The following is a 12726-nucleotide window of genomic DNA, read 5'->3' on the forward strand; positions in this document are numbered from 1 at the left end:
TACAAAAGAGATCAACAGGCAGAAAATGTACAAACCAGGCCTTAAAACACCAGAATAATATGCCCATAACTTTACACTGCAAGTGGAATTAAAATGCATTCCTCAACTTGTGAGTATTAAGTGAAAGAACAAATATTTGCCAAGTAAACTATATCTACCAACACCCCCCAACACACACATGATTAAATAGTTAAAGGGAATTAACACAACAATATCCTCAGATGAAACTACAAATTGGAATCCCTTGTCAACAAACTTACACAGGCTTACATGCTAGCTGAACAAGCAGCAGAGATGCTGCTGTTGAACGCCTATCAGACGGACACACAAACAGAAAGGAGGGGTGTTGGGTAAGATTTTCATATTTATGATAAATCTTCCTGACCTGTGTTAAACCCCAGAACGTTTTGCTTGGACTTGGTAATTATTTTACCCTGTCCCTAGGTGAGTGGGAATCTTTTTCCCCCTCTCACCTAGTTTTTTTTATGGGTGACCTTTTTATGTCTCTCCGTAGTGTATGGGTGGAGTTATAGTTTCCTATATCTTTTGGGCTTAGGCTGGGTTGCCCCTTTGGGCTTCCCTGTTAATGTCTCCTTAATATACTTGGGTGACCTACTGTTCTCAAGGGATAGAAAAGAGGGATTTTCATCCCCCTTTACATTTCATATCATGAGCCAGCACACCCCACCTTATGTGGAGTGCTGGGGGGATACAATGCAACCCCTTGCTTACTAACCTGTACATTTTTGTTACAATTGCAAGTTTACTTGAATGGCTGGTGGCAGTGGTGTTACCTAAGTGACATTTTAGTCTCATTAATCACAGGCTGTTAAATCAGACTCAGTAATGTACAGAAGGGCCACCATTTTGCTAAAATGGTGGGCTCCTTCGTTCAACATTTATTCTTAGCTTGTAGTTTCTGAGGTCTTCCTCTACGATTCTAGGCAGAAACGACCTAAGTGGAAGTTATGTCTTCGGCGGGAATCCTTTGTATTCTCTGCCAAGGCTCCAGAGTGTCTGAGAGGGCAGGAAGCGACGAGAGAGGGGTTCAAAACTCTGCAGTCCTTTCTCTTTAACCTTGCCTGAAAGGAACTTAGTCTCAATGGGGGACTGGATGTCCTGATTGGATAGCCAGACCACCCATTTCTATAAACTGCAGGGAGAGATTGTAGAAGGTTGTGCTGTAGTTCCTGACAAAAACTCTGAATCTGGAAGCTGCTGACAAGTTGACCACTGGAGCTGAAACCGAAGAGGAAGAAAGGACGTTTGTAGCGATTTCCAGCGACCAGAGATCCAGCTGTGTAACCAGAACCTGATGTAACCCTTCCTTCCAATCAACCTTGGGGTCCCGAATACGGCTCCTACCCAGAGGTTGGTGAGATCCACTAGCCTCAAGAAGACCTGCATTTTGAGGCGTCCCACAAAGTGCTGCGACCTTGCAGGGCTGCAATACCCAAATACCCTGCGACCTCGAGCCTGAATGCGTTGCATGGTCTTCCGAAGTCCAAATCCATCTGAAACTTTGGTGGCCTCCTGCTGGATCTCCAGGGACACGATTCAAATCCCTGAAGTCCCCTCACCAGAGTGCAGAACCGAGAGAGTGAAGAGAATCCGACCGGCGATATTCGTTCTTCATCTGGCTGTTGAAAAAAAAGGCGCCAAATCCACAGAGCCGTGAGAATCCATGAAGAAACCTTTGCTGGAAGCCTCCTCTGATGACCACTGCTGCAAGTTCCCATCCAGTGTCCAGTTTATTCGTCTCCAGACCGAGAATCCAAGAACGGGTCCCAGTGCTGCTGCATCCTGAAGGCATCCACTCAGCTCTTAATTTCTCCAAAAGTACTGTGCTGACTAGGGTAATACTTACCTTTAGTCTGCTGTGCATCCTGTGAGGCTGAGTGGGTGATTTGTGTGGTTAGGAGTTTGCCCATACTACTTGCCCAGGCCTATTGCTGGAACGCACATAGGGAGCCTTCTGTGAAGACCCTGAACACTTTAACTAACTCTGAAAGTGAATACTTACTTGTTTAAGAAGATCTTCTATAGAACGTTTGACTTTCCTGCAACTGAACCCTATCTCACCCTGCCCACATCTGGCACCTAGTCCTCTAGGGTCCCTCATCTGCCTCAGACAACTCATGCAATAGACTAGGGAAGGGCTGGATAAGAAAAACGATCCTAACTTGAAAGTATAACAAGTGTAAAAGTACTTGCTTGCTAAAGAAGTTAGTGTGGTAACTGTAGCTCTGTGAAAGAAGAAGTTACACATTTTCATTAAGTGTATGCTTACCTTTGAGTTGCATTCTGCTCCTCTAGAAGTGTCTAAGAACTTTGAATGCTGTTTCCCCCTTCTAAAAAGTAATAGATGTTGGTACTGTTTTATCATTGCTTGAGTCTAACAGCTTACCAATAGAGTTTGCCTGTCTTGAAATACATTGTGTCTTTCTTAAAGTGTAACATTGGGTTTTTCTTTCCCTGGTCTGCTTCATACAGATTGTAGAACAGTCAAGGTTTATACATACCTTTGAGTAGCTGAAGGCTCATTTAAAAAAAGTATATGGGTCTTACTTCCCTTGATTAGCTGATGCTCATCTAAACTTCTCACCCTGGGTTGTGCTTCCCTGAATGGCTGTGGTGCTATTCTAAAATAGTTTCATAAAGTTCTTACTTACCTTGGAAACTGTATTATACACTTCTTAAAAGTATACTGGGTATAGCCATCTATTAGATAAAAGATAGTTCTGTGCCAAAAGGTCAATTACTTACCTTGGAATACATGCGGCTTTCTCAAACTGTAATTAGGTCTTGCTTTCCCTGCCTTGCTTAGTGCATTCTAAAATAGTTATTGAGTGTTCATACTCATCATTGGGTAGCTTGAGGCCCCTCCAGAAAGTATATAAGTTGATTTGCTGGCTCTGAACTGAGCTCTAAAAAGTAATGTTGCAAGGTGTATACTTGTAACTGGGTTGGTTTATTATGTGATTTCTATAACAGTGTCACTGCATGACTGACATGGTCTACTACCATTGAAATACTGATTGTATTTAAAAAGTATATCTAACCTGGTCTTATTCCCCAAGAATAGTATATTACTATCCTGAAAGGGTTGACTCACCTTGACTTGCTTCATGCTCCTCTGAATAAGGTTATACCTTGGTTTGCAAACCATAGGTATTGAGTTGTGTTTTTATGAATGTGTTAATATGATGCGATAGTACATACTTACCCCAAGGTTTATCTGGGCCTACTTGTATTTAAATAAACCATTAATTTTAAGATACAAAGGGCCTCATTATAAGTTTGCTGGTCCGGAAACAAAGGTGCCGGTAAGCCCACCAGCCCTGTTGTTTCCAGACTGGCAAGCTACAAGTTTGCCTGCCGGAGCCACTGTGCCCGACAGGTCTGACCCTGCCGGGCGCAGTGGCCACGGTAGGCAGACTTGTCACGGGAGCACCGGCACCGTTTTTAACGGTGCCGGTGCTCTCGTGTCCCCATTCCCATAGAGTCCTCGATAAGAATCGGGATTAAAGAAATTGCCGGCACCCGAGTTCCCGGCCGCCGGATTTTGAATAGCCCGGTGGCACCAGGAAGTGAGGCACCGGTAATTAATTTCGAGTCTGGCGGCAACCCGCCGGTAGCAGTGGCAGGGTTACCGCTGGACTCGGGAAGAGGCCCAAAGTGTTTCAGTGTTTCTTTGGACCATATGTATGCTATAACTTATTTGGACCAAGCTACAGCCATCTCTCAAAGATCCTAAAATAAGCCTGGCTGCTCTGTGAATGCTACCACATTCTCAGTTGGTACAGCCTTATGCTAAGAGTGGAGCTTATGTGCTGCCTCAGACGTATGGTTTTATGAAGCCCTTAGTTGGACTTCAGAAAAACTGTCCAAACAAGGGGTCCCTATTCAAGATAAACAGAAGACATGTAACTATACAACCTCAAAGCGTAGAGGAGTTTAGAAGGCACCCATATTAAGACAGAATAAAACAAAAAAACGCTGGGGTAGGCCCACAGTTTTGGGAGGCTAAACTATTATGGTGAGCAGGAAAGATGCTAAAGTCTAGCCAAACCCAATCAAGGTAGTGTCATGAACCCAATGGAGTCATCATGGATTCCCCGGCGGTGACATCCCCCCATGTGTCCAGGGGACAGCAGTCACTACCTGATCCTGGCCCTGGGGGTGGTTATATGAGGGAGGATCACATGGGAGGAGACAACTACTGGGGACATGTTATGACTTAATGGAATGAAACACATTCCCTACTTTCCCATTAGGAACTCTCCAATACCCGAGTTCTTAATGGCCTATTGTCATTCTAGTCAGGCCCCCACAACTGACCCAAACACCCACAGCTCACACATAACACCTGTTGTTTCTAATGTGCCTTCATGAGTATTCTCTGAGAAAAAACATCCAAGTTAAAAGTCCAAAGACGTCCATGTACAACATGCAGACTAGTTGTTTTCCAAGTCTTCTGTGCGCTGGACATTTAAAGATGGCAACCGCATTTCTGGGACGAACAGATGTTGCCACCCATGCTGAGGCTCATGAACGCGAGGCACATCGACAGAGCGGCGAAGGCCACCGGGGCAGGAGGAGAAATGCTGTGTCCAAGCAAGAAGGGCCTTGGAGATGCTGGGAGCCATGCAGGAGCTCCTGGAGGTCGGGCCACTCGAAGGGACAGCATTCTTCAACCCGAGCCGAAAAGGAAAGCTAGCGTGTGACCGCAGTGCTGCTCAGGATGCTGGAGGAATGTTGGGACACTCCAAAGTGGAAAGCGGGTGATGGAGCCACACTGCAGAGGCGCAAGCAGAATCAGAGACGCTGGAAGGAACCGGTGGGTCTGCCCAAGGCAACTGCCAACCCGGGGCCGAAAAGCACACCAACATGTGTTTCAATGGTACGAAGTTGCCGATGCAGAAAATGAATGAAGTTTGTGTGAATGCAGTCATAGTAAAGTACAAAGGAAAACCCCAATCAAATACAGATGTATGAGAGGCCAGTGTGGGGTAAAAGATTAAGAACAATGTTTGAATGCAGACATAGTAAAGTACAACTGCAAACCACAATCAAGTACACATGCATGAGATGCCAGTGTGAGGAGATGTTTGAGTAAATGTTACCATAGCCAGATATACCAATCACCTCACAGTATATGCTGTTGTGGTATAAACAAATGTATAAGAAGTCCTGGCAGGCAAGTACACCAGGCAGCTAAACTCGTGTAAAGATTCATAGCAGGGGAGTATATCAGGTAATCTGAAAGGACCATAAGAAATGTCCTGGCTGGCGGGTACACCAGGCAGTTAAAATTGTGTAAAGATTCTTGGCTGGGGAGTATACGAGGCGATCTTCAAAGTTACAAGAAATTCTACAGAAAGACTTTTACAGAACTCTTTGTGCTTGACCTTTGTGAATCCAGTGAAGACACAAAGGGACTGTTAGCTAAAGAAACAATTGCACCATCCTGTTTAAGAGTCCAGGGGAAGGGGACCAGCCTCTCGATCCAAGGGTCTTTACCTTGGAGAACATTTTAATTGGAGTCATTATTATGCTTTAGGTTTTGAACACTTTTTGCCAACATTAAGTTAAAAACATTTCCTTGCACCTCTTTGTTGTTTTGTTTATAGTGTGAGGGCCAGGATAGGATGTGTTGGACACAAGGACGGCTTTTCAGTTACCGAAATCCGGACACAGACAGACCCTTTGTTTTGGTTTCTAGGCAGGGAAGTTCCTCTTCAGAGCAGGGCCAGAGGGGCATTTTCCCAACTCATTTTTATTTAATAAATGCCTTTAACCAAAAACATGACAGCTTTGTGTCTGGCTTTCATTTCTGACCCCCCACAGTAGGTAGCAGAGCGGTAAGGGTTAGACTTAGGATGTGGTGTGAGAGTGTTCTAGGGCAACAACAAGGAACACAACCAATAATTCCTGCTAGACCGGTGAGTACTAAAATATACAATAATGTAATACAATAAAATACATAGTAAGCAAAAGAAACCTCTAGGCAAATATTTACTAATGGACATGTACATTCCAGGAAGAAAAAAAGACAGACAGCATTACATTCAATAACCAGTGTAAAAGAGGCAAGTACGCGGTAGTAACACTTCAGAGCAAATATAATGCAGTTCCCTAGCACTTAGTAAGCCCAGTCGTAGGATGGTTTGTGGCCTTGTGCTTTAAAGTCACCAGTTCTAGAGTTACTCTATTCAGGTAGGTTTACTATGTGATGGCACAATGCCAGTGGTTATGAATCAAAGGTCAAAAAGTGAAGACAAGTTCAGGTAAATAGCTCTCTCAATAGTACTACACTAGGATAGGCCTAGGAAGGGATCCTTGATGAGGTTAACACCAACCTAAGTCAGGAAAGCGAGAGACGGAGACATTCTGGGATGCAGATGAATACGTCATCTATGTCTTCCGCACCCCCTCCCCACCCCCACCCGCTGGTCCAATACCGCACAGGTGAGAAACAATACTGAGGCAACCATACCGCCCTTATCCCAGGCAGCTACAACAAGTCAGACCATTTAGGCTGAAGATGGCAAAAGCAGTCAAACTACGTTGTAGCAATAACACACACATGCATCCGACACAAAGCACATATGCACTCCACATGAAGAGCACGAACAATAATTAATATATGCATTCAGGCATGAAGCAAAGTAACATAGCATGCACAGACATGAAGAACACTAACATGACCAATGTACAAGGTTACGTTATTGTTATGTTATTTGCCATTTATATAGCGCTCAATATATCATTGGTATGACCTCAAAGCGCTGGTAGGATGAACACGCTCAGGACCCTAGTCCAGATCAGTTGAGAGAGTAAGGTGTCACAGGGTGCTTGTGTGCACCAGTTATGTGTGCAGCTGATGCAACTGCCTGATGGTAGCTTCATCCTAGCATTAGGTGTGGTGGTAATGATAACAGTTGAATGTGAGCAGTCTGGAGGGTGGACACCAAGACTGGGGTCTGGCTGCGTTAGGCCTGTGTAGCTAGGCCGGTTTTCGTGGGATGTAGCAGTGTTTTATTAGCGTGATGAGGAGTTCATGGAGTAATGTTCGTATTTGAGCAGCTAGGCAGAAATTGATCGAGGGGTGTAGCTGCACTCTAATTGAGTGTTGGTGTAGAGTAGAGAGTAAGCATAGTGATATGGGAGGTGAGTGTTTGGCTTGAGTTATAATCTAAGGAGCTCGCTATTCTGGATTTCAGGCACACGTTTTTTTAATAGTGACTTAATAAGCGTATTCAGTGGCGTCATTGCTTGGGAGCTCATTGAGCATTTGCCATCGGGTTGCAAGGTCTTAGTCACCTCAGATGGTCATAGGCGGCATTAGGAAAAGAGCCACGATTTTAGAGCTTTACGGAAGGTCATATAGTCTTGGGTGTGTCGAATATGTGGGGGGAGTGCGTTGGGGCCAAGGTTGAGAAGGCGGATCCTCCAATCGTGACATAGTTAGAGGTTGGAATCACTAGAAAGAGGGCAGTGCTTGATTTTCGGGTGCGTGATGGATGGTAGGGTTTTATCTCCTCTTGTAAGTACCTTGGACAGGTTTGTGCACTGCTCGGTGTGTGATGCAGAGGGTCTTGAAGGTGGCCCTTCGTCCGACTGGCAGCCAGTGTAGGATTCGGAGAGCGGGCGAGATGTGGTCTCTGTGTCCCAGGGTGAGGAGCAGTTTTGCGGCAGCGTTTTGGGTTCTTTGGAGTTTGTTGAGATGGTATGCCAGTGCTCCCAGGTAAAGGGAGTTGGCAGTCTCAACATTACAATAGACATAACTGCGGCAAGTCTGTTTGGGTAGGAGAGGTAGGTAAAAATGTGTCTGAGAAGTTTGAGGGGGTAGTGACAGCATTTTGACACATTGTTGATCTGACAGGAGAGGGTTAGGCCTGAGTCAATAGTGCAGCCTAGGTTTTTGACTATATCGGAGGGGCGGGGAAAGTGGACCGAGGGAGGGGGGCCATGGGAGCGGATGCGGGAGAAGGACAGTATTGCCGCACACCATGATTTCGGTTTTATCACGGTTCAATACGAGGTGGGTTTTTTGTCATTCATCAGTCAATGTCGCGGAGACAAGCTTCAAGGTCGGGACGAGGGTTTCTGCTTGTCTTGGGGATTCTTAAGATAATTTGTGTATCGTCAGCATAGTTGTAACAGGAGAGGTTGTGCATGCGGATGATTCCTGGTCGAGTGGTCAGATAGAGGTTGAATAGGAGATCGATAGGCATGCGCCTTCGGGTTCGGGTACTCCAGTGTTCACCGAGCAAGCAGTTGAGACAAAAGGGGAGAGGAGAGTTATTTGTTTCCCATTGCAGAGGAAGTAGGCAATCCATTTGAGAGCAGTATTACGGAGTGGAGGCGGTCAAGGAGGATTGAATGGTTAACCGTGTCAAAGGCTGCAGAGAGATCAAGGAGAATCAGCGCTGTGCAGCCTACAGAGTCTGCAGTGACCTTGAGATCATCCCAGATAGAGATCAGAGTGGTTTCTGTTTCATGTCACGCTCTGAAGGTATCCAGTCATTGTTTCGAATGCATTGTTTCGAATACCAAAGTTTAGAAAACAAAATGCATCGAAAAAAATGCATCTTTATTTTAGGTAAAGTTTTTTTTGTACTATAGTGGTTTTTAAGGGCTAAAAAAACGGGTTGGGGGGGTCCCCATTAAAAAATGTTTTTTAAAAATTCATTTTTTCGATACATTTTTTCTGAAACTTTGCCATTCGAAACTTTCACTAGGAACCCAGTCTGAAGTCTGATTGTGGGGGTCGAGGAGATTGTTGCATTCTACAAAGGCGTTGAGCTGGTAGCATGCAGTCCAGTCAATGAGTTTTGCCAGGAATCTGGTGTTGGAGATCGGCTTGTAATTCTTGAGGTCAAGGGGGTCAAGGGATGCCATTTTTAGAAGTGGCCTGACATGCGCGATTTTGAAGGCTTCAGTGAAGATGCCAGAGGTGAGGGAGTCATTTAGTATGGCTCGCGCATGTTCTCCTGCGCAGGTAGAGGAGAATATTTCTTTCAGGATAGAGGCGGGCCAGGGGTTGGGGGGCAACCCGGAGGGTTTGCTGGCTGATAGTCGGTCTCTGGAGATGGATTTGAAGGAGTCAAAAACAGGTGAAGTGGGCGTCCGAACAATGGGATCAGGAGGGGTCGCTGAAGGGAAGGGGGAGAGCGAGGAAACTTTGGTGTTAAGGGTTGCGATCCCGTCATGTGCGTGTTGGAGATATGTAGGGAGAGGGAGTCGCAGAGTGATTGTGTGGGGGTGGATTGGGCAGAGGTGCCCGTAGGTTTCACAAATTCCGATACGATCATTGGGAGGTCTTTGTTGAAGTTACCACAGTTGAGAAGTTGTTTAATGTAACAGGCTTTTTTGGCCTTTCGGATTTGTAATTACGGTGGTGCAGGGAAAATATGGATCTGCTGAGATCGATTTTAGATGCTCGACATTTGCGTTCAAGAGAGTTAGTTTGTTTTTTGACATTCCTCAGGTGGAGCATGAACCATTTGGGGGGTGGTCCTTTGTGTGAGGGAGAGGGGCGCGAGAGGGTGAGAGGAATTAGTGAGTCATTAAGCCAGGAGTCGAAGGAATAGATGGTTAAGGGTCTATCACAGGATAGCGTAGCAGGAGGACAGAGACGCAGGGCTTCGGCTAGGTTGGGAAGGATCCGGACTTTGTTCTGGCATTTGAGATCAGGGGTGGGGGCAGGTGGACCTGTAGGAAGAGGGACAGGTGTGTGGATAGAGAAAGGGATGGAAAAGTGGTTGGTCAAGATGAGCGGTTTGGGACAGGATATATAAACCAGGCTATGGGAGCTGAAAATTGCATCAAGGGTGTGCGGACCTGAGTGGGTTGGACGAGTAGTATGTTGGGAGAGGTTGTCAATCAGCGGATGAGTCATGGGGTTGTTGGGCATATGAAACCAGATACTGAAATCTCCCAGGAGTGTAAGAGAAGGGTGATTTACCTGAATGGTATCTATTGAGTCACAGAGGTTGTTGGTGAAATGTCAGTCATATCCAGGGGTCTGTAGAGGACTATGAAGGTTGATGGTAACAAGAGTATTTCCAGAAGGGATTCACAGGAGGCATTGGATGTCTGGGATTCGACGAGTGAGATGGAGAAATGGGTATTCAAGAGGATTGCCACTTCTGGAGGGTCTATTGTGGGCGATAAGCAAGTAGCCAGGGGTTAAGGCATTGTGCGCTACTCGGGCAAAGTCGTTGGAGAACCAGGTTTCTGTGATAAAAGTGAGGTCGGGATTGTCAGAGGGTAGGAGGGCAAAGATGCTGTGTCTATTTTTTGCTACGGAGCGGGCATTAAAAAGGATGCATGTGACTTTGTGAGGGGAGGTGGTTTTCGTGATGCTCATCGCAGGGGGAGCTCGGAGGACATGGGTGCCGGATGGGGTGGAGGGTGTGGTAGGATCATTCAGGGTGGTTGAGAGCAGATGGGGTGGGGGGGTGGGGGGGGCTGGATGCCTGTGGGCTTTGAGTGTCGGGTGAGAGGGTTACATCGACTGGGGGTGGGAAGAGTAGGTTGTTTGGAGGTAGGAATGTGAGAGACGAGGGGTGGGTCAGGGGGGATGGGAGGGTGGAAAGTGGATAATTTGCGGTGTGGGGGTTTAGGCGGGTAGTTCTTGGATCGAGTCTGGCGGGGGCCAGGGGTTTAGGTGTACTGGGTGAGAAGTCAAGAGCAAGGGGGTGGAAACTGGGAGAGGGGAGTGTCTCAGGGTAGGGGGAGAGGCAGTAGAGTGGACTGAAATAGAAATGGTGAGGTGTGGAGGGTCGAGGGAGAGGACCAGTCACATTTCTGATATTTTGTTGGTTTTGGTGCCATAGGAGTGTGAGAGATGGTGGAGGGGTCAGAGAGGGGGGGGGGTGCTACCATTCTAGCAAGGGCGAGACAAGCTACTTTTAGAGACAGGAAGGGATATGAAAGGGGTGGGAGACTGTTGGCGGGAGTTGAGAAGGCGTTAAGGGGAAGGGAGAGGAAGGCATTGGAGGTAGGTTGAGAGGGTGGGGGGGGGGGTTCCACAGTGGGCTAAGGGGGAGGGAGAGGGCAGCATGGGAAGTAGGTTAAGAGGGAAGGGAGAGGGAGGCAGAGGCATAGGAGGTAGGTTGAGAGGGCGGGGAGTTACTCAGTGGGCAGGTGTGGTAGTGGAGATGGATTTGTGCTGTTTGGAGCGCCATAGAGCTCCTCTGGCTTGTGAATTGGATGAATTGCATGGTGTATGGGCGGGGGTATGAGGTTGTTCTCAAAAGATGCCAGAGGGAAAGTGGATGTTGATGTGTTTGGGAGCGATGAGGAGTGGGGGGTGAGCGTTAGAGGAGGCAGGTGTTTGGCGCCAGGTTGCTCCTCTGATTTTAGAGTTAGAGGAGGGATGATGGTAGGAAAGTGGGTGGGCGGCATCTGGGTGTATGGCTGTACGGGGGGGTCGTGGTTTGCGACTAGAAGGGGGATAGAGGGGGGCGTGAAGTTGGGTGCTTGAGTACGGGTTATGCGCCGTGAGGGGTGAGTTATAGGGGGGCTCTGGTGCAGGGAGGGCAGGGATCAGGACAGGTTGGAGAGGAGGTATTTGTTGAGCTGAGATCTCCATCTCGGAGGGAAGGTTAAGGGCAGCACCTAGAGATTGATGTACTTGTAACAGGAGATGCAGTGGCCTTCGATGTAGGACCTGTGTCTAGGTTCTGGACACCAGGACAGTGGGAGAGGGCCAAAGCGGGGCAACAGTAGAATGGAAGTCGAGGTGCAGTAGCAGCATCTAGACTTGGGACACAGGGAAAGAGGGAGAAAAGGCCTAACACATAGGAATTCTAGAGTGGCATTCAGAGATGGGGCACAATGCAGAATTACCACATTTTTCTAGGCATGCAACACAGGTCTAAAAGCACAGTTCTCCTAGAGGACGCATGCCAGTATTCGCAGTATTAACACAAGGTGGGATTTCTAGGTGTGAGTCAGTATACCATTAACACTTTCTAAGTGGGCGGCACAGGCCAGTAAAACACTCTGTGGGCACTTTCTAGATGTGAGGCAATGTAGCATGAGCAGTTTCTAAGTGTGCTGCGCAGGCAAATAAATCATGAATACAACATAAGCGATATGCGGACATAGCTCGCTAACATTGAAACAAGAGTGTAGTAAAGCAGCCATCTTCTTAAAAACAGAAGCCACCGCGCGTATCTCAATGGGTGCAGGCCTCAATGCCTCTGGAAAACTCAAAATGCTGAATCCACAGAAATACAAATCTGTGCAGAGCTCTGAGACAGTAGTGTGCAGTAGCAGTTTGAAGCGCCTCATGTGCTCAATGGAATTACCAATAATGATCTCAGTCCCAAATAACCGGACAGACTCAAAGAATAGGCAAAGTACTACTTTATTATCGGCTCAAATAAAGTAAGACAATCTGCCAAACAACAAATTGTAGTCCATGCACTCACAATAACAATCTGTTATGTTACTTGGCATTTATATAGCACCTTATGTATCATTGTTATGACCTCAAAACGCTGGTAGGTTGAACGCCATCAGGAACCGCAGTTCAAGTCAGTAGCGAGAGAGAGTGTTGTATGGGGCCTGGGCGCACCGGATATTTGTGCAGCTGGGGTGGTTGTTGTATTATAGGTGCTTCTTAGCGGTAGGTGTGGTGCTGAGGAAATCAGTTGGATGTATTCAGTCTGGAGGGTGGACACCCAGACTGAATTCTGGCTGCGTTGG

The 12726-nt window shown here is 46.9% G+C and overlaps 1 protein-coding gene across 14 annotated transcripts in view; it reads right to left on the reverse strand.

The window, feature by feature from the left end:
- PPIP5K1 (diphosphoinositol pentakisphosphate kinase 1) overlaps positions 1 to 12726 on the reverse strand; it is a 1113174-nt gene that overhangs the window by 370869 nt on the left and 729579 nt on the right. The window lies entirely within an intron of this gene.

The sequence above is a fragment of the Ambystoma mexicanum genome, chromosome 11 (genome assembly GCF_040938575.1).
Source record: "Ambystoma mexicanum isolate Mex_15411 chromosome 11, UKY_AmexF1_1, whole genome shotgun sequence".
NCBI lineage: Eukaryota > Metazoa > Chordata > Amphibia > Caudata > Ambystomatidae > Ambystoma > Ambystoma mexicanum.